Consider the following 23717-nt stretch of genomic DNA (forward strand, 5'->3'; position numbering starts at 1 on the left):
AAAAAAAAAGACCTTTCTGAAATGTTAGGTTGGTGCAAAAGTAATTGTGATTTTGTGTGCCATTTTTAAGGCAAAAAACACAATTACTTTTGTACCACCAACCTAATACAATCTAATTATTATTGTTTCCACACAATTTAAAAATAAATAATTCTCTGTAGGCTTCCAGATAAAACTTATGTTCGCCACCATGGCCCATAGTACCCTAACCTGCCACCTTCGTCTCTTACCACATACTGAATTACTCAGTTCCCTAGATGCTCCATGCTATCTCATAGATCCCAGTGTTTCCACATGCTGTCCTTCTGCTGGGTCTTGCTCCCTGCTGCTAATACCTCTTCATGGCATTCTTTAAGACTCAGCTCAGACACTTCCACATCTGAAGTTTCCCTGACATTCCCCTTTTCCAAGCTGAGATTGGGCGCCCCTCCTGGTATATGTAGAAAATAGTCCATATATATTATCTGTGAAGCACTGACTTTGATTTTTAAAAAGTATCTGTTCATGGTTTTCCCATCACTAGATTGTGAGTCCCTCCCTGCCCTCTCTACTGTCTATCCTCTACCCTGGCTTAGTTTTTCTTCAAGTACTTATCACCATCGGGCATACTAGGTTTGTCTCTATCCCTCAAAAAGAATATGAGATACATGAAGGTGGAGATGTTTTACCTGTTATGTTCACTGCAATATCCTTGACATCTAGACTAGAACAGTGTCTGGCACGTAGTAAGCACTCAGCAGTCATTTGTGATGTAAACAAATATATCTTCGCCCTGCGCACTTACAGCGGTATCTAACACATAATATGGGTTGTTACACTCTACTGCAACCTTGTTTACACATCTGTCCCCACTATAAGACTGTAACTCCTCAAGGTGACTGTATTTTGTTTATCTCAGTATCTCCAGTGCTTAGCATATTTTTTTTGGCATATGGTATACTGAATAAATAAATCTCTTCAATACTGCAAATTCATCAGGGCAGGTGTAAGGTCCCACAACACCTGGAATACTGCCTTCCGCTTAAAAGATATTTGATGAATGTGTGTTTATTGCAAGCTGAGCATAAGCCACAAATGAAATGCTTTATAAAAGTGAAGCATAATACCAGGGTATGTGAATAGCATTATACATACTCAAAATCATTTTTTGAAACTCAACCTTCCGGGTCTTATCATTTCAAGTTAAGAATTAGATGTTTACACTGTTAAAAAAAATAAAATTTATGAGAGGAGTGTAATAAATTGGGATTATTTCATAAATTGTTTTCTTTATCTGAATAATGCAAAGATTTACTAATTTATTGGAGGTAACAAAATGGTGATATTTTATTTCGATTATTTTTTCTAAGCTGGAATGTTTCCAAAAAGACACATTTTCGCTCACTGACTATTTGATTACCCTAAAGAACAATTTGTATAGAAAATATAAGATTAATTCTTTTTTTGTTTGTTTCAAAGTAATGAGTTAGTTCACTTGCATTCTTCAAAGAAAAAGTATATTTTTATTTTTAACTTTTTGTGCCTTTGTGATCTAATGGATTTAAACATATTTAAAGTATTTTCAAGTCATTGCAGTTATTATCTTTATTGATCCTCAATTATCTTATTTGGCCAGTGGATATCTATGCAAGCCAGTTCTTGGATAGTTGTTTTTTTTTTGAGACAGGGTCTCCCTCTGTCGCCAAGGCTGGAGTGCGTGGCGCAATCTTGGCTCACTGCAACCTCTGCCTCCTGAGTTCAAACGATTCTCATCTTCAGCCTCCCAAGTAGCCTTCCAAGTATTCTCTTGCTTCAGCCTCCCAAGTAGCTGGGATTACAGACATGCACCACCATGCCTGGCTAATTTTTGTATTTTTTTGAGACGGAGTTTCACTCTTGTTGCCCAGGCTGGAGTGCAATGGCGCGATCTCGGCTCACCGTAATCTCCACCTCCCAGGTTCAAGCAATTCTCCTGCCTCAGCCTCCCAAGTAGCTGGGATTACAGGCATGTGCCACCACGCCTGGCTTATTTTGTATTTTTAGTAGAGACAGGGTTTCTCCATGTTGGTCAGGTTGTTCTCAAACTCCTCACCTCAGGTGATCCACGCGCCTCAGCCTCCCAAAGTGCTGGGATTACAGGCATGAGCCACTGCGCCTGACCAATTTTTGTATTTTTAGTAGAGACGGGGTTTCACCATGTTGGCCTGACTGGTCTCAAACTCCTGACCTCAACTGATCCACCCACCTCAGCCTCCCAAAGTGCTAGGATTACATGCATGAGCCACCATACCCAGCCAAGCCTGGCTTCTAATAGCTTTCACGCTTGCTGATATGACAACATCTCGTCCAGGTTCATTTTGTATATTTTCTACCCTGGGCTTGGAATCAACTATTTTTCCCAGGAGACTTGATTCCTCTTATGAGAAATGGTAAAAAGTCAAAAGTCATAACCTAAGGATGCTCACTGATGTTAAATTGATCATGATTTTTAGGTCTTTCAGCACAAAGGGCAACAGTTCTTTCTTTTTTAAACTTTTAAAAAGTTTATGTGGAGATGCAGTCTCGCCATGTTGTCCAGGCTGGTCTTAAACTCCTGGCAGGGCACAAGTGATACTACATTTTGGCTTCATAAAGTATTGGGATTACAGGTGTGAGCCACCATACCCGGCCAGGGCAACAGTTCTTCGTGTCATGTTTCTCCAGTTATTTTGGTGACCTGCAGCTCATTCTCTATTGGATTCCTAAGAAAAATCTTACGGGAAAAATATTCTGTAATTAGGTTCTTGCATGCTCTAATAAGTATTTTATTGTGATAAAATATACATAAAATAAAAGTCAACATCTTAATTTCTTTTTGTTATTATTGTGGTTGTTTTGTTTTTGTTTTTTTTTTTTTTTGAGATGAGGTCCACTATGTTGCCCAGGCTGGTCTCAAACTCCTGAGCTCAAGCGGTCCTCCTGCTTCAGCCTCCCAAGTAGCTAGGATCACAGGTGCACACCACCCTACCTAGATCATTAATCATTATTAAGTCTGCTGTTCAGTGGCATTAGCTACATTCACATTGTTGTGCAACCATTGCCACCATCCATCTCTAGAATTTTTTCATCTTCTTTAACTGAAATGCTGTACCCATTAAACTCTAACGCCCTACTCCTCTCTTTCCTCAGTTCCTGGCAGCCACCATTCTACTTTCTGTCTGCATGAATTTGGCTACTCTAGGTACCTCAGACAAGTCGAGTAATAAAACATTTGTCCTTGACTGGGTGCGGTGGCTCATGTCTGTAATCCTAGCACTTTGGGAAGCTGAGGAGGGTGGATCACTTGAGGTCAAGAGTTCAAGATCAGCCTAACCAACATGGTGAAACCCCATCTCTACTAAAAACACAAAAAATTAGCCAGGCGTGGTGGTGCACACCTGCGATCCCAGCTACTCGGGAGGCTGAGGCATGAGAATCACTTGAACCCGGGAGGTGGAGGTTGCAGTAAACTGAGATTGTGCCACTGCACTTCAGCCTAGGCAATAGAGCAAGACTCTGTGTCAAAAAAAAAAAAAAAAAAAAATTGTCCTTTTTGTGTCTGGCTGACTTTATTTTTCATAATGTCTTAGGGTTCACTCATGTTGTAGCATATACCAGAAAGCCTTCCTTTTGAAGACTGAACAATATTCCAATGTGTGTATATACCAGATTTTGTTTATCCACTCATCCATCAATGGGCATTTAGGATGGTTCCAATTAGAGCTATTGTGAATATTGCTGCTATGAACATGGGTAGACAAATATTTGTTTAGGTCTTTGCTTTCACTCCTTTTGGGTATATACCCAGAAGTGAAATTGCTGGATCATATAGTAACTCTACGTTTATTTTTTTGAGGCACTGATCTACTGTTTTCCACAGTGGCAGCACAATTTTACATTCCCACCTACAATGCACAAACGTTCTAATTTATCTGCATCCTTGCCAACTTTTGCTGTCATTTGTTTTATTTTTTGATAATAGTCATCCTAATGGGTGGGTGGTGGTATCTCATTGTGGTTTTGATTTGCATTTTCATAATGGTTAATGATATTGAGCATCCTTTCATGTGCTTCTTGGCCATTTGTATATATATACATCTTTGATTTTTTTTTTTGAGAAATGACTATCCAAGTGCTTTGTCCATTTTTAAATTGGGTTGTTTGTTTTTGCTGAGTTGGAGTGTTGTTTGTATGCTTATATTTGAAGTTCAATTTGGTTGGATATGAAATATGCAGCTCATATTTTTTTCCTTGGGGTGTCTTAAATATGTTATTCCATTATCTTTCAGCATAAACTATTACTACCAAAAAGTTTGATGATGATCTAATGTTATTTCAATTAGAAATGACTTGGTCTTTTTGCCTGGATGCCTATAAGATTTTTTTTTCTTACTGTCTAATAGGTTTAGTAAAATTTGTCTTGATGTTAGCTGTTCTGGGTCTACTTTCCCAGATACATAGTGTGCCTTCTCAATATGTAATCATTTTTATTTTAGAAAAGTTTTCTTGAATTGTACTATTTAACATTGTGTTACATTGTATGGCTTTCTTTTTCTTCTTCATGAACTCCTATAACATGTATGTAGAATCTTCTTTGATATATACATATATATAATAAATATATTTCTAAAGTTTGTATATATATAAACTTTATCTCAAATTCTCCACATTCTTGCCAAGAGTTGGTATGTTCAGTCATTTAAATTTTAGCCATTCCAATAGGTGTACATTAACATCTCATTATAGTTTTAATCAGCATTTTCCTAATGACTAATGATGTTGAGCATCTTTTCATATGTTTGTTTGTCATCTGTATATCTTCTTTGGCAAAGTATCTGTTGAAATCTTTTGTCCTTTTGTTTGAGACAGAGTCCTGCTCTGTCACCCAGGCCATAGTGCAGTGGCACAAGCTTGGTTGACTGCAGCCCAAACCTCCTGGGCTCAAGTGATCTTCCCACTTCAGCCTCCTGAGTAGCTGAGACCACAGGCGCATGCCACCATGCCCAGCTAATTTTCGAGTTCTTTGTAGAGACAGGGTCCCACTATGTTGCCCAAGCTGGTCTCAAACTCCTGGGCTCAAGCGATCCACTCACATTGGCCTCCCAAAGTGCTGGGATTACAGGTGTAACCCACCACACCTGGCCCTTTGCCCATTTTTTAAATGGTGTCTTCCAAAGAAAAGTTTTTAATTTTTGTGTTCCAATTTACCAACTTGGTTTTTATGGATCATGTTTCTGGTCAAGATCAATATATAAAAATATATCTAAACTTACCTATTAGTTCTAGTAGCTTTTTAATAGATTACAATAGATTTTAGATATAGATGACAATGTCATCTATGAGTAAAGATAGTTTTATTTCCTCCTCACTATCTGCATGCTGTTTATTTCTCTTCTTGCTTATTTTACTGGCTAGAATCTCCAATATAGTGTCGAATAGAAGTAGTAGGAGCAGACATTGTTGTCTTGTTCCTGATCTTAGGGGAAAAGTATTTGACCTTTCACTATTAAGTATGATGTTAAGTCTACGATTTTTGTAGACACTCTTTATCAGGTTGAGGAAGTTCATTTCTGTTTTCAGTTTGTTGCGAATTAAAAAAAAATCAGCAGTGGATGTTGGATTTTGTCAGGTGTATTTTCTGTGCCTATTGAGACTGCCATATGGTCTTTCTTTTTTGTTAGTTTGTTAATATAAAAAATTACATTGATTGATTTTCAAGTGCCAATCCATTCTTGCATTGTTGGGATAAACCCCACCTGGACATGATGTATTATTTTTTAAAAAATTGTAGATTCTCTTTTTAGTACAGTTGTAAATTTACAGAATAATTAAGCAGCTAGTATATGTAGTTTCATAAATCCACCTCAGGCTATTCCTCCCCAGTTTCTCCTACTATTAAAATCTTGCTTTCATGATACATTTGTTATAAATAATGAACAACTGATACATTATTATGAATTAGTCTGTAGTGTACATTAAGAGAAATTCTTTGTGTTTTACAGTTCTACTGGTTTTGACAACTGTATAATGGCGTGTGTCCATAATTGTAATTTCGTACAGGATAGTTTCACTTTCCTAAGAATCTTCTATGCTTCACCTATTCATTCCTCTTTTCCCTCCTTTCACATCCACTGATCTTTTACTGCCTCTATAGTTTTGTCTTTTCCAAAATGTCATATAGTTGGAATCATAAAATATGTAACTTTTTCAGACTGGCTTCTTTCAGTTAGCAATATTCATTTAAGGTTTTTCTGTGTCTATTGCTTGATAATTCAGTTCTTCTTATTGCTGAATAATATTCCATTGTGTAAATCTATCAGAGTTTGTTTATCCATTTACCTATTAAAAGACATCTTGGACTGGGTGAGGTGGCTCACACCTGTAATCCCAGCACTTTGGGAGGCCAAGGTGGGCGGATCACCTGAGCTCAGGAGTTTGAGACCACCCTGGGCAACATTGTGAAACCCTATCTCTACTAAAATACAAAAAATTAGCCAGGCATGGTGGTGCATGCCTGTAGTCCCAGCTACTCAGGAGGTTGAGGCACAAGAATTGCTTGAGTCCAGGAGGTGGAGGTTACAGTGAGCCGAGATCACACCGCTGCATTTCAGCTTGGGCTACAGAGTGAGACTCCATCTCAAAATAAATCAATAAATAAAAAATAAAATAAAATGAAAGACATTTTGGTTGCCCCAAGCTTTGGCAAAACTGTAAGCTAATAAAGTTTATAAAACTTATAAATAATGCTGCTGTAAACATTCATGTGCAGGTTCTTATGAAGACATAAGTTTTGGTCAAATATCTAGAGGTGTGATTGCAACATGGCAAAATTATGCGTAGCTTTGTAAAAAAACTGCCAAAATATTTTTCCAAGTAGTTGTACTATTTTTCATTTCTACCACAATGATTGAGGGTTCCTATTTCTCTGCATACTCATCAGCATTTGGTGTTGTCAGTGTTTTGGATTTTAACCTTTCTAGTAGATATGTAATGGTATCTCATTGTTGTTTTACTTTATAATTCCCTAATGCTATATGACAATGAGCCTTTTTTCATATGTTTGTTGATATCTATATATCTTCTATAATATTCGATTTGATTTACTAAAATGTTTTAAAGAATATTTACCCCATTTTCATGAGATATATTAGTTTGTAATTTTCTTTTCTTGTAATGTCTTTGTCTGCTTTCATATGTTGGTCTCATAAAATGTCTTAGGAAGTAGTTTTCTTTTTTCAATTTTCCACAACAGGTTATGTGGAAGTGGCTTTATTTATTTCTTAAATGTTTGGTAGGATTCACTCCTGAAACCTTGTGCATTTCTAGTTTTCTTTATGGGAATGTTTTAAACTCTGCATTCAATTTCTTTTGTAGACATAAGGCTGTTCAAATTATTTAATCTTGAGTGATTTTTGATAGTTTGTGTTCTTCAAGAAATTTTGTCATAGATTTTAGCCATGGAGTTTTTTTTTTTATTTTTCTATCTAGGTATTCTGTGTTTATTCTGGCCATTTTAAGCATCCTCACTACACACATACACACAAAAGAAGGGTGATGATGGATGTGTTAATTAATTTGACTGTAGCAATCAGTACACAATGCATACGCATACCAAATCATCACACTGTTCACCTTGAACATACACAATTTTGTCAATGAAATATTTTAAAATACAAAATAAAAATTATTCTTCCAGCTTCTCAGAATTTTCTAAGATTTTATTTCTAAAACTAGAATGACAGTATAGCAAAGTATAAACCAATATCATTAAGAGGTCCCTAAAAAAATGTAGAAGTAGCTTTACTGGATTGCCACAGGGTCACATCCTTTAATGCAGGTGAAAAATTGAGAGATCAATATTAAAATGTACTTAAGAGACATATAAAAAACATTTCACAACTTCACTTTGCAGATTACAGAGTGAAATTTTAAGAAGATTACCAAAATTTTAAGTATTTGGTCTTGTATAGATAACTAAAATTATTAATATTTATTATAAGAATACTACTGGTATATTCAATACTTTTGTTTATATAATAAAACTCTTTTCTTTCTCACATTTCTTGGGGGAATCATTCAACTTCTCTGGGCCTCAATTTATTCATTGGTAAAAATGGGTCAATTAGGTTAGATTTTTGCTAAGACTTCTAGACCTCAACTTTAAAAAAAAGTTTCCAATGTTAACTGTAAAACAAAGTGTTTACCGGATAGGAGGAGCCAAGATGGCCGAATAGGAACAGCTCTGGTCTACAGCTCCCAGTGTGAGCAACGCAGAAGACGGGTGATTTCTGCATTTCCATCTGAGGTACTGGGTTCATCTCACTAGGGAGTGCCAGACAGTGGGCGCAGGTCAGTGGGTGCGCGCACTGTGCACGAGCTGAAGAAGGGCGAGGCATTGCCTCACTCAGGAAGCACAAGGGGTCAGGGAGTTCCCTTTGCTAGTCAAAGAAAGGGGTGACAGACGGCACCTGGAAAATCGGGTCACTCCCACCCCAATACTGTGCTTTTCCGACTGGCTTAAAAAACGGCGCACCAGGAGATTGTATCCCGCACCTGGCTCAGAGGGTCCTATGCCCACGGAGTCTCGCTGATTGCTAGCACAGCAGTCTGAGATCAAACTGCAAGGCGGCAGCGAGGCTGGGGGAGGGGTGCCCGCCACTGCCCAGGCTTGCTTAGGTAAATAAAGCAGCCAGGAAGCTCGAACTGGGTGGAGCCCACCACAGCTCAAGGAGGCCTGCCTGCCTCTGTAGGCTCCACCTCTGGGAGCAGGGCACAGACAAACAAAAAGACAGCAGTAACCTCTGCAGACTTAAATGTCCCTGTCTGACAGCTTTGAAGAGAGCAGTGGTTCTCCCAGCACGCAGCTGGAGATCTGAGAATGGGCAGACTGCCTCCTCAAGTGGGTCCCTGACCCCTGACCCCTGAGCAGCCTAACTGGGAGGCACCCCCCAGCAGGGGCAGACTGACACCTCACACGGCCGGCCAGGTACTCCAACAGACCTGCAGCTGAGGGTCCTGTCTGTTAGAAGGAAAACTAACAAACAGAAAGGACATCCACACCAAAAATCCATCTGTACATCAGCATCATCAAAGACCAAAAGTAGATCAAACCACAAAGATGGGGAAAAAACAGAGCAGAAAAACTGGCAACTCTAAAAAGCAGAGCGCCTCTCCTCCTCCAAAGGAACACAGTTCCTCACCAGCAACGGAACAAAGCTGGACGGAGAATGACTTTGACGAGCTGAGAGAAGAAGGCTTCAGACGATCAAATTACTCCGAGCTATGGGAGGATATTCAAACCAAAGGCAAAGAAGTTGAAAACTTTGAAAAAAATTTAGAAGAATGTATAACTAGAATAACCAATACAGAGAAGTGCTTAAAGGAGCTGATGTAGCTGAAAACCAAGGCTCGAGAACTACGTGAAGAATGCAGAAGCCTCAGGAGCCGATGCGATCAAATGGAAGAAAGGGTATCAGCAATGGAAGATGAAATGAATGAAATGAAGTGAGAAGGGAAGTTTAGAGAAAAAAGAATAAAAAGAAATGAGCAAAGCCTCCAAGAAATATGGGACTATGTGAAAAGACCAAATCTACGTCTGATTGGTGTACCTGAAAGTGACGGGGAGAATGGATCCAAGTTGGAAAACACTCTGCAGGATATTATCCAGGAGAACTTCCCCAATCTAGCAAGGCAGGCCAACATTCAGATTCAGGAAATACAGAGAATGCCACAAAGATACTCCTCGAGAAGAGCAACTCCAAGACACATAATTGTCAGATTCACCAAAGTTGAAATGAAGGAAAAAATGTTAAGGGCAGCCAGAGAGAAAGGTCGGGTTACCCTCAAAGGGAAGCCCATCAGACTACCAGCGGATCTCTCAGCAGAAACTCTACAAGCCAGAAGAGAGTGGGGGCCAATATTCAACATTCTTAAAGAAAAGAATTTTCAACCCAGAATTTCATATCCAGCCAAACTAAGCTTCGTAAGTGAAGGAGAAACAAAATCCTTTACAGACAAGCAAATGCTGAGAGATTTTCTCACCACCAGGCCTGCCCTACAAGAGCTCCTGAAGGAAGCACTAAACATGGAAAGGCACAACCGGTACCAGCCGCTGCAAAATCATGCCAAAATGTAAAGACCATCGAGACTAGGAAGAGACTGCATCAACTAACGAGCAAAATTGCCAGCTGACATCATAATGACAGGATCAAATTCACACATAACAATATTAACTTTAAATATAAATGGACTAAATGCTCCAATTAAAAGACACAGACTGGCAAATTGGATAAAGAGTCAAGATCCATCAGTGTGCTGTATTCAGGAAACCCATCTCACGTGCAGAGACACACATAGGCTCAAAATAAAAGGATGGAGGAAGATCTACCAAGAAAATGGAAAACAAAAAAAGGCAGGGGTTGCAATCCTAGTCTCTGATAAAACAGACTTTAAACCAACAAAGATCAAAAGAGACAAAGAAGGCCATTACATAATGGTAAAGGGATCAATTCAACAAGAAGAGCTAACTATCCTAAATATATATGCACCCAATACAGGAGCACCCAGATTCATAAAGCAAGTCCTGAGTGACCTACAAAGAGACTTAGACTCCCACACATTAATAATGGGAGACTTTAACACCCCACTATCAACATTAGCCAGATCAACGAGACAGAAAGTTAACAAGGATACCCAGGAATTGAACTCAGCTCTGCACCAAGCGGACCTAATAGACATCTACAGAACTCTCCACCCCAAATCAACAGAATATACATTTTTTTCAGCACCACACCACACCTATTCCAAAATTGACCATATACTTGGAAGTAAAGCTCTCCTCAGTAAATGTAAAAGAACAGAAATTATAACAAACTATCTCTCAGATCACAGTGCAATGAAGCTAGAACTCAGGATTAAGAATCTCACTTGAAACCGCTCAACTACATGGAAACTGAACAACCTGCTCCTGAATGACTACTGGGTACATAACGAAATGAAGGCAGAAATAAAGATGTTCTTTGAAACCAACGAGAACAAAGACACAACATACCAGAATCTCTGGGATGCATTCAAAGCAGTGTGTAGAGGGAAATTTATAGCACTAAATGCCCACAAGAGAAAGCAGGAAAGATCCAAAATTGACACCCTAACATCACAATTAAAAGAACTAGAAAAGCAAGAGCAAACACATTCAAAAGCTAGCAGAAGGCAAGAAATAACTAAAATCAGAGAAGAACTGAAGGAAATAGAGACACAAAAAACCCTTCAAAAAATAAATGAATCCAGGAGCTGGTTTTTTGAAAGGATCAACAAAATTGATAGACCGCTAGCAAGATTAATAAAGAAAAAAAGAAGAATCAAATAGATGCAATAAAAAATGATAAAGGGGATATCACCACCGATCCCACAGAAATACAAACTAGCATCAGAGAATACTACAAACACCTCTACGCAAATAAACTAGAAAATCTAGAAGAAATGGATAAATTCCTCTCCACATACACTTTCCGAAGACTAAACCAGGAAGAAGTTGAATCTCTGAATAGACCAATAACAGGAGGTGAAATTGTGGCAATGATCAATAGCTTACCAACCAAAAAAAGTCCAGGACCAGATGGATTCACAGCCAAATTCTACCAGAGGTACAAGGAGGAACTGGTACCATTCCTTCTGAAACTATTCCAATCAATAGAAAAAGAGGGGACCCTCCCTAACTCATTTTATGAGGCCAGCATCATCCTGATACCAAAGCCGGGCAGAGACACAACCAAAAAAGAGAATTTTAGACCAATATCCTTGATGAACATTGATGCAAAAATCCTCAATAAAATACTGGCAAACAGAATCCGGCAGCACATCAAAAAGCTTATCCCCCATGATCAAGTGGGCTTCATCCCTGGGATGCAAGGCTGGCTCAATATACGCAAATCAATAAATGTAATCCAGCATATAAACAGAACCAAAGACAAAAACCACATGATTATCTCAATAGATGCAGATAAGGCCTTTGACAAAATTCAGCAACCTTTCATGCTAAAAACTCTCAAGAAATTAGGTATTGATGGGACATATCTCAAAATAATAAGAGCTATCTATGACAAACCCACAGCCAATATCATACTGAATGGGCAAAAACTGGAAGCATTCCCTTTGAAAACTGGCACAAGACAGGGATGCCCTCTCTCACCACTCCTATTCAACATAGTGTTGGAAGTTCTGGCCAGGGCAATTAGGCAGGAGAAGGAAATAAAGGGTATTCAATTAGGAAAAGAGGAAGTCAAATTGTCCCTGTTTGCAGACAACATGATTGTATATCTAGAAAACCCCATTGTCTCAGCCCAAAATCTCCTTAAGCTGATAAGCAACTTCAGCAAAGTCTCAGGATACAAAATCAATGTGCAAAAATCACAAGCATTCTTATACACCAATAACAGACAAACAGAGAGCCAAATCATGAGTGAACTCCCATTCACAATTGCTTCAAAGAGAATAAAATACCTAGAAATCCAACTTACAAGGGATGTGAAGGACCTCTTCAAGGAGAACTACAAACCACTGCTCAAGGAAATAAAAGAGGATACAAACAAATGGAAGAACACTCCATGCTCATGGGTAGGAAGAATCAATATCATGAAAATGGCCATACTGCCCAAGGTAATTTACAGATTCAATGCCATCCCCATCAAGCTACCAATGACTTTCTTCACAGAATTGGAAAAAACTACTTTAAAGTTCGTATGGAACCAAAAAAGAGCCTGCATCGCCAAGTCAATCCTAAGCCAAAAGAACAAAGCTGGAGGCATCACACTACCTGACTTCAAACTATACTACAAGGCTACAGTAACCAAAACAGCATGGTACCGGTACCAAAACAGAGATATAGATCAATGGAACAGAACAGAGCCCTCAGAAATAACGCCACATATCTACAACTATCTGATCTTTGACATACCTGAGAAAAACAAGCAATGGGGAAAGGATTCCCTATTTAATAAATGGTGCTGGGAAAACTGGCTAGCCATATGTAAAAAGCTGAAATTGGATCCCTTCCTTACACCTTATACAAAAATCAATTCAAGATGGATTAAAGACTTAAACGTTAGACCTAAAACCATAAAAACCCTAGAAGAAAACCTAGGCATTACCATTCAGGACATAGGCATGGGCAAGGACTTCATGTCAAAAACACCAAAAGCAATGGCAACAAAAGCCAAAATTGACAAATGGGATCTAATTAAACTCAAGAGCTTCTGCACAGCAAAAGAAACTACCATCAGAGTGAACAGGCAACCTACAAAATGGGAGAAAATTTTTGCAACCTACTCATCTGACAAAGGGCTAATATCCAGAATCTACAATGAACTCCAACGAATTTACAAGAAAAAAACAAACAACCCCATCAAAAAGTGGGCGAAGGACATGAACAGACAGTTCTCAAAAGAAGACATTTATGCAGCCAAAAAACACATGAAAAAATGCTCACCATCACTGGCCATCAGAGAAATGCAAATCAAAACCACAATGAGCTACCATCTCACACCAGTTAGAATGGCAATCATTAAAAAGTCAGGAAATAACAGGTGCTGGAGAGGATGTGGAGAAATAGGAACACTTTTACACTGTTGGTGGGGCTGTAAACTAGTTCAACCCTTGTGGAAGTCAGTGTGGCGATTCCTCAGGGATCTAGAACTAGAAATGCCATTTGACCCAGCCATCCCATTACTGGGTATATACCCAAAGGACTATAAATCATGCTGCTATAAAGACACATGCACATGTATGTTTATTGCGGCATTATTCACAATAGCAAAGACTTGGAACCAACCCAAATGTCCAACAATGATAGACTGGATTAAGAAAATGTGGCACATATACACCATGGAATACTATGCAGCCATAAAAAATGATGAGTTCATGTCCTTTGTAGGGACATGGATGAAATTGCAAATCATCATTCTCAGTAAACTATCACAAGAACAAAAAACCAAACACCGCATATTCTCACTCATAGGTGGGAATTGAACAATGAGAACACATGGACACAGGAAGGGGAACATCACACTCTGGGGACTGTTGTGGGGTGGGGGGAGGGGGGAGGGATAGCACTGGGAGATATGCCTAATGCTAGATAATGAGTTAGTGGGTGCAGCGCATCAGCATGGCATATGTATACATATGTAACTAACCTGCACATTGCACACATGAACCCTAAAACCTAAAGTATAATAATAAAAAATAAAAAATAAAAAATAAATAAACAAACAAAAAAAGTGTTTACCTCTAAATTGTTTTAAAATAATTATATCAATTGGAACATAAGTATATACAGATGCCTAGCAAATAATTTATAGATACTGTAAAATGAGTTTTTTCCACATTTATTTACTTGTAAGCTGCTAATCTAAAGTAATATTGTTTTGGGAAGAGAGGAAATGGAGTCACAAATTAATCTTTATACTTCATGTTCCAAAGGAAGAGAGATGTCTCTTGTTTAAGTAATCTGCCCAAAATCCAAGTCAGAGTGAGTCTTGCTTTGGTGTCAGTCCTCTCATTTATTAATCTTACCAACAAAAAAGGTAAAAGTGAGTGTTTTTGAAAAGACACCTTGGCACTGTTGCAGCAGCTATTAAAGTAGAGGATTAAATTGTGTGAATCTAAGCTCCTCATAAGTCCTGGAAATCAAGATTGTTTTTGTGAGGAACTTGATCAGAAACAAAAGAGTTTTACTGAACATTATGCTGTCTGGACGGTCTTCAAGAGCACATGGACACAATTTATTCTTTAACAGGAGCCATGTTCTGGTTCAGATATAAAAGTTTCACAGAAAAACACTGTGGGATATGTGTAAAAGGAAACATTTAAAAATTGTATTATAATTACAGCAGACTATAAAGATACAGATTTAGTCATTGTTTATCTTTTGCTCATTCTTGGAAGATTTTTAAAATTAAAAATTTTTAATAAAAACTTCTGGAAATCTTGAATGTGGCTTACTATCCAACTTGTCTTTATATCCAACAAGAAAAGTGTGCATTTTAAATAAAGGTAATCTCAGGCCCATTTGGTGTTTTGGAAGCAGAACTCTCTGTAGCTGATACTTCTGGTGGTATTCTGAAATATATCCCCAGGCCTACCTTGGATTTCAGCCACAGCTGTAGTGGAGAGTTCCACTCAATTTTAGATTCACTTTTTGGTGACAGCAATCAGCCTTAAATGATTGCCCTATTTCTCTAGTTTCTGATCTTGTATCCTTTCCGAGGTCATGGGAGCACCCTAGGCCTATGTAAACCAATAATAAAATTCCAAGGCCCCCCAGCCACCTGAATGGACATCTCCTCTCAGTCAAGGGCATTCCAACATTATCCTGAAAAACGGGTTTAGGGGATGATGGAAAGAGGAAGCCAGACATGCCCTTCTCCCTTTTAGAATTACTGATAGACCAGACTCTTCAAGTCTGATAAGAAACATTTACAATCTAGTCTCTCTGAAGTCTGCTACCTGGAGGCTTCATCTGCATGATAAAACTTCACAACCCCTTATCATAACCCAGACATTCCTTTCTATTTATTCCAGGTCTTTAGATAATAACTCTTTCAACCAATTGCCAATCAGAGAAGCTTTGAATCCACCTGTGACTTGAAAGCACCTGCTTCCAGTTTTCCTACCTTTCCAGCCTGAACCAATGTACATCTTACATTGGTTGATGTCTTCTGTCTCCGTAAAATGTATAAAACCAAGTTGTTGCCCAACCACGACAGGTACACGATCTCAGGATCTCCTGAAGTCTGTGTCACAGGCCACTGATCACTTGTATTTGGTTCATAATAAATCTTTTCAAATATTTTATAGATTTTGACTCTTTTCCTCGATACCTGTGTGCGGGTAATCCCATAAGTATAGAGGAGTAATGCCCCCCACCAGTGGGTCCAGGTTAGTGGACAAATGCTGCAGCCACCAGGCCTTCCAGTGGACAATTCTAAAAGCACTGCTCATTTCTAAGGAGCTGCTGGTCCTGAAATCAAATCCCACATGCCCATAATGGCAATCACAGTAATATACATCTTATTAGGTTGTCTTCTCTCTCATGCTTCCTGCTCTCTCACTCTTGCTTCCTGGGATTACCAAACAAATTCCTTGCACCCAAGTGTTTGTCCCAGGTTCTGCTTTAGGAGAAATGTAAAACTTTGATATGAGGCGTCACCCTTGAGGGCAAATCTTAGGATGGGATTCTGGAACTGGATCACTTACCCTTATTGCTGGGATAAGTGAGATGGTGATAACCGCTGGTGTGCATCCTAATTCCTGTGAATCTTACCTATGGTAGATTGGCATGAGAAGAAGTGGGTTATCTGGTAGCTCTGTCACTACAATGGTATGGAGACAAAGGATTGTGGAATTGGCTCACATTTGTCAATTGCCTTGGAAGCCTTGAAAAAAACTGGCAGGCCCAGATCAGCCAATTATCAACTTAGGGCACTCTGTGAAAGCCAAAAGTTCTCCTTGGCAGTGTTTAAAAAGTCTATTATCCCTTCAGCCATAGGGAAGCTGTGCTGAAAGTCAGATACACAATGTAATTGTAAGGATGGCAGAGTGGCAAAGAGATAAAAGATGCCGCCTCAACAAGTCTCCTTTGCTAAAGTCAGGGCCCTCATGTCAAAGGAGTGGGACTCTGAGACCTGGGATGAGACAATTTGAGTGCATGTGCTTGAGGATCTTGAGTCCCTGATTTCCTCTGAACCCTCCATGCCAACCAAAGGAGCTATTTCTCCCACCCTAGAGGAGAGCAACCTCCCTGTACCTGGAGACCATCTGAAGTGTTTGTCTGAGGTGGATGGCTTGTAAAATGACTCCTGTCTCTTCAAGATCTAATTCTGCCTTCCCCGACTGCTTTTAGATTAACTAATCTCAGAATTCAGCTGAGAAGAAAAATACAGTCCTTGAACTGGGAAGAAATAGCTTATTTACTGAAAGAATTTTAGGTACTGGCTAATAAGTACTGGCAGTAAGTTGGAGAATATGAGTGAAGATAAGTCTTGTGTGGGCTGGACCAGAGAGGCAGAATATAAGGCTGGATAGAGGAGACTTTACTGACACAGGAGCACTCTCTTATGACTCAAGATATAGTATCTCATCTTTATGACACATGAGCTGGTCTTAACAGGCTGTTGGGGTGGCTTCTTGAGACTTGGTCATGATGGCCTACACTAAATTAGGCAGGAATGCTGGAAATGCCTTATCAAAGTGAAGAAGAGGTCAGAGGCAGAGAGAGGTGGATATGTTGAATGCATTTATTTAATGACAAGAGAACAAATGTACCATTTTCCCAGGAAGGGCCCAGAGAACACTTTCTTAAGATAATAAAGGATGTTACTGAGGGTGACATCAACATCTTTGATAAAATCATCAGAAGCTGTACCCTACGGGCCAGGATTCACAGTAGGATATGATGCTGTAGAACTGGGCTCTTTAGTACTAATTGAGATGCTAGGATTCCTTAATGGTAGGAGGCAGGTAGTGGCATTCAACCATCAGCAGCAAAGTGACAGCAAGCCTGAAGTAAATGCTACCTATGTCACTGGGAGTATATATGGTAAACATTCACCCAATCTTTCTTCAAAGGACTTTAAACCACTTAGCAAAGTGAAACAAGTGGAATACCCAATCCTCTCAAAGGGTGTTGTATACAGGGCTCAGTTAACTTGATATCAAGTGATCTAAAATGTCCTCATTGTCCCTCAAATAGAGTGGAGGCTATGGAGGCTATGGAGGCCATCTATTACCTCGAGGTAATAGATGGAGTTTGTGCTCCAGTCCATTTCACAGTATTTTCAATTGCTCCAGTGGGGTCCCTCTGATTGTTTCCCTGGTCTCTAGTGCATACCTGGGATAAATATTCTTAAAAGCTTCTCGTTAGCTTCCTGACCTGTGGGAAAAAAAAAAATCCATTGTGGTAGGGAGGACCAAGTGAAAAATCCCTAAAATTGTACCTTCCTTATCCCAGCCAAGATAGCAAACCAGAAACAATATTGCATTCTGAGTGGAATTTTTGAGATTAGCACCACTTCCAAAGACTTACAGGATGCAGAGGTAGCATCCTCTGCATTTACCAGTATGGCATCTGCCATGGTGGAACACAAGGGAATATTGTCAACTTAATAAAGTGATAGTGCCAATCGTGTCTACCGTGTCTAGTATGGTACCTTTCCTGTAACATATCAACACAGCCTCTGCATGATATGTGGCTGTTGTTCTGACAAACATTTTTTCAATCATTAGGAATATCAAAAGTGTTTATATGGAAAGGATAGCAATACGTATTAACTTGACTGCCCCAGAACTATGTTAGCTCTCCTGCTCTCTCTCACAGTGTAGTCTATTTTTTATTTTTTATTTTTATTTTTATTTATTTATTTTTTGAGACAGAGTCCTTGTTGCCCAGGCTGGAGTGCAGTGGTGCCATCTCGACTCACTGCAACCTCCACCTCCTGGGTTCATGTGATTCTCCTGCCTCAGCCTCCTGAGTAGCTGGGACTACAGGCACACACCACCATGCCTGGTTAATTTTTGTATTTATAGTAGAGACAGGTTTTCACCATGTTGGCCAGGGTGGTCTCGAACTCCTAACCTCAAGTGATCCACCTGCCTTGGCCTCCCAAAGTGCTGGGATTACAGGTGTGAGTCACCGTGCCTGGCCCACGGTGTAGTCTTCAGGGATTTTGTTCATTCTCACATTACACAGAACCTTGTGTTGATCCTCTATATTGATAACATCAGCTGCATGTATCTGGTAAACAGAAAGCAGAAAGAACTCCTGGTGTTCTATAAGACGCACACAAGCTAGAGGATGGAAGATTCAGATCCCTACAGCTTTTAGAGGTCCAACAGTCTGGAAGGTGCTGGGACATCCCCTCCAAAGTAAAGGACAGATTAGTGAACTTTCACCCTTTACCAGTAAGAAAGAGACACAGCATGTTGGGGACTTCTGCTTTTGAAAGCATCATACACTTTCTCAGGAATACAGCTCTGAATTGGAAGACTATACGCTTTATGTGGGGCCCAGAACAAGAGAGGGCTCTGCTGCAGGATCAGGCTATGATGTAAGCTGCCCTCCTCCCTGAACTATATGGCTCAGATTACCCATTGATGATAGAGATGTCTATGGTAGATATGAAGATTGTGTGGCATGTCTAGTCAGCCCTAATAGAAGATTAATAGCACAGACCCTTTGCTTCTGGAGCAAAGGTCTTGCCTTCTTGTTGTTTGAAAAGCAACACCTAGCATGTGCCCAGTAGAAGCTGAGAATCTGACTATATATGATATCAAGTGATTAACTGAGCTGCCCATCATAAGCTGGGTTTTATCAGATACACCATATCATAAAGTCACGTAGTCACAGTAGCAATCCATTATTCAATGGAATTATACTTTCGGGATGAAGCCTATAAAAGTCAATAAGGCACATGTAAGCTACACGGACAAGTGACCTATCATTTATTTCCCATATCATTTACATCTCTTACACTAATGCCTTTTCTTCAACCTACTTGTATGATCTCATGCAGAATCTTCAATGGTCCACTGTATCAGTTTATTGCTAAAATTATGTGGTAACAACCAAGAACAATAAAAAACTGTAAGATAATCAATAGTGAGCATTTATTATTCACATCCACAGCCAGCTGAGAATTGGCTAGGTAGGTCTTTTGATCTTGGCTGGTCTTGCTCATGTCTTGGGTTGGCTGATATATGAATGGAACAACTCATCTCTGCTCCATGCATCTTTCATCCTCATTAGACTATCCAAGTCAAGTTCTCATGTCAATAACAGAGCCACAAGAGAAGGGAAGACCAACCAAGTATTTGTCAAGCCTCTGCTTGGATCACATTTGTTAATATTCCATTGGCTAAGTTCAGAATCCAAAGTTAAGGGCAAATGCTCTACTCAGAGGAGGAGGGCAATGCAAACATATGGCAAAAGGCATGCAATAGGGAGAAAGTGAATAATTGAAGCTACCTTTGCAATATTATCTCACTAGCTGACGGGAAACAGTGGACCTTGTTGATGCATGGACAAGCTTGATATATTGGTGTAGGCAAAAATGGCTGGCTGCCACACTGCTGCCTCTGACAGAGGTGGCTCTAACAATTAGTGGTGGGGAAAATAATCTTCCTGATGGACACAGCTTCAAACAGTACACTTTGTCATGATGTTGCTGAAGAAGCACATGGCCTGAGTTAAATACTACAGACTTTTGATCTTGGTAACTGGCTTGGCTGGTCAGGGATGAGGGAGCAATATTGGAAGATTAGAGAAAGTGAGATTTAAGGATGAAGAATGTGGACAAAACTATGGGAATGTGCCCAAAGTGTGGAGATTTTTGTAGGACGAAATGCCAGAAAGAAAACACTCACCTGAGGAGGCAAAAATTAGGTGGACAAGATGATTTCTCCAGTAGATGTCAGCCAGCCTTGTCCTTGATTACCCCAGGTTACACAATGAGCCCGCAAATGGAGTAATCGTGGCAGCAGAGATGCCGGCTATGCTTGGGCCCAACAGCTTGGGCTTCCACACTAATGATCATCTAGTGATGAGCTAGATGAGCTAGGATTCAGCTACTGCTGAATACCCTATTTGTCGGCAGCAGAGACCAATGATTTGATACTATTCCTTGAAGAGGTTAACCAGTCACTTGGGAGCAATTTATTTGCATTAAATTCCTTCCACCCTGGAAGAGGAGTAATTCTTTCTTATTGTAATTAATTACGACTCTTAACAGGGGCTTTCCTTTCCTTCCAGCAGCACCTCTGCCAGCATTACTCTCTGATAGCCTACAGGATGTCTATTACCAACATGGTATCTTGCAATACACTGCCTCAGATCTTGGGATTATTTTGTAGTAAATGAGTAACAATAGGTGCATGAATTGTTGGATCCACTGGTCTTACCGCATACAGCATTATCCAGAAGAAATCAATCAAATAGAACAATGAAACGGTCTATTATAGGCTCATTGTAGGCACCAGCTCAGAGATGACATTCTGCAAGGTAGAAGTGCTAATCTCTAGGATGTGGTAAATGCACTATAAAAATGGCTAGCATATGATGCCATGTCCTCAACTGCCAGGATTCACAGATCCAGGAGCCAAGAGAAAAGAAATAGGAATGGTCCTTCTCCACCATTCTCAGTGACATTCTTTTGTAATTGTGCTTCCCATCCCTGACGCCTCAGACTTTGCTGGAAGTCCCAGTTCCCAGATGGGGTAGGAGGAAAGAACTAGCACACTTCCATGGGGGAGCACAGTAAGGATTCCACTAAGCTGAATCTACTGCTGCCCATCGGCCCCTTGGGACTGCTCACGTCTGTGGGACAAAAATAGGAAGTAATATGTTAACATGAGGAGCTAGGGTTGTGATTACAAAATGACACAGGAAGAATGTGTCTAGAATGCAGGTGGTTCACTGGGGCATGTCGTGGTGCTTCAGTGCCTGGTATAAAACAGCAAACAGATGATTGTCATAACCATAGCCTAAACAGGGCAAAGCAATCAAAGCCCTAGAAAACGTAAAAGATGAAGGTCTGGGTCATTATGCATGACAACCAGCCTAGACCAGCGGAATTTCTGATATAGAGCGGGAGAAATGTAAAATGGGTAGTGGAAGAAGATGATAAGTACCAGTTTGGGCCTTGCGTTCAGTTGTAGTGACAGTAATTGTGGCTTGTCTCACTAATCTTCCTGTGTAGATTTTAGAAAGACTGTGGCTGGCCATCACCTTGTGTTATCCCACAGACAAAAGACAAAGTAGACTTAACATGGGACTCAATCAGTTCTGAATTGACTGCATTTGGGTAGACCGCAGCAAATATCTCTTTTGCATATTCCCTCGTCCACTTCCGGTATCAGTCACAGCTACATGGATAGTTCTAGGTGAGTAAGCTTGGACTTGTCCTTTCTGTTGGTGAAATCCCACTGCAGGCCGAAGCCATGTATCTTTCTGCTTCCTGTTCCAAGTCTAAGTCTTTCTTCAACACTGGGGTGCTGCTTTCCCACACAGAAGCGCAGCCCAGAAGTGCAGGGATAATTAATGCCCCTGGAGGCAACTCAACTAATGGGGGATGGAAACTGGTTAATAAATGTTCCCAGTTCTATTAGGTGGAAAATTTTGGGAGGCATTCTTAAAGCTTCTCAGAAGGTCTTGGAGCACTCAAACCCCAACTGGCAATCTTGATAACACACCTTTTAAATTTTTTATTATTTTTGAGAGAGTCTCACTCTATCACCGAGGCTGGAGTGCAGTGGTGCCATTTGGGCTCACTGCAACCTCCACCTCCCAGGTTCAAGTGATTCTCCTGCCTCAGCCTCCCAGTAGCTGGGAGTACAGGTGCATGCCACCACACCTGGCTAAATTTTGTGTTTTTAGTAGACACAGGGTTTCACCATGTTGGCCAGGCTGGTCTCAAACTCCTGACCTCAAGTGATCCACCTACCTCAGCATCCCGAAGTGCTGGGATTACAGGTGTGAGCTGCTGCACCCGGCCAATAATAAACTTTTAAGTGGTTTTCTCCCTTTTCGTCTCCCTGTTTTTTTACTTCTGTTTTCTAGGATCACCTTGTGAATGACCTATATATACCCAAGTCCTTTTCTCAGGCTCTACTTGCAGGTGAACTAAACTAAAATGGGCACAATTAGTTAAATGCATTTATATATTTTTCACATAAGTACTTTAGGAATTTTCTAGACTGTGTGTAAATAACTATGAATAATTACTTATTTGCAAGGTGAGGTGAGAACATTTTAATCCTGCACACATTTTTTTTTGTTTAGGTAATACAGGAGTTGATGGCAATGGTGGTTACTCATTCTGAACCACACTGAAACGACCTTCAATTCAATTTCCATCTGCTAATAAATATAGTGAAGCACTGCATAATGTTTTGGTCAACATCCCCTAAGATTATAAAACCATATTTGACTGCACCTTTTCTACATTTAGATACACAAATACCATTGTGTTACAACTGCCTACAGTGTTCAGTACAGTGACATGCTGTGCGGGTTTGTAGCCTAGAAGCAATAGGTTTGTGTAAGTACACTTGTTACAAAATCCACAATGTTTGCACAATAAAACCGCCTAATGACGCATTTCTCAGAACATATCCCTGTTGTTAATCAATGCATGACTGCATAAGAATATCTGACTTAAAAAACATATGAACTAATGGCCAAGTGGTGAAAGGCTGCATATGCTAAAAAATACTACCAAAAAGTTCCATACCCATAACGTATGTGATATGTAAGTTTTAATTTGTCACAGAAAATTTCAACCCAGTATTACTTTCTACCAGAAATGTCTTTAACAGCTCATGATATGAATCCATATACTTTTCATGCTAAAATATTCACAAAAATTGAATAATTCACTTAGCCAAATTCACTGTTTTTTTTTTTTTGGTTTTTTTTTTTTTTTTTTTTTTGCATTGGGTCTACTATTGATCACTAAACTCACACTGACTTCATTTAAAATTGCTCATTGCATCTCTTTTTATTTTTAAGACAGAGTTTCACTCTTGTCGCCATGGCTGGAGTGCAATGATGCAATCTCGGCTCACTGAAACCTTTACCTTCTGGGTTCAAGTGATTCTCCTGCCTCAGCCTCCCGAGTAGCTGGGATTACAGGCACCCGCCACCATGCCCAGCTAATTTTTGTCACCATGACCAG

Source organism: Pongo abelii, chromosome 10 (genome assembly GCF_028885655.2).
Source record: "Pongo abelii isolate AG06213 chromosome 10, NHGRI_mPonAbe1-v2.0_pri, whole genome shotgun sequence".
Classification (NCBI taxonomy): Eukaryota; Metazoa; Chordata; class Mammalia; order Primates; family Hominidae; genus Pongo; species Pongo abelii.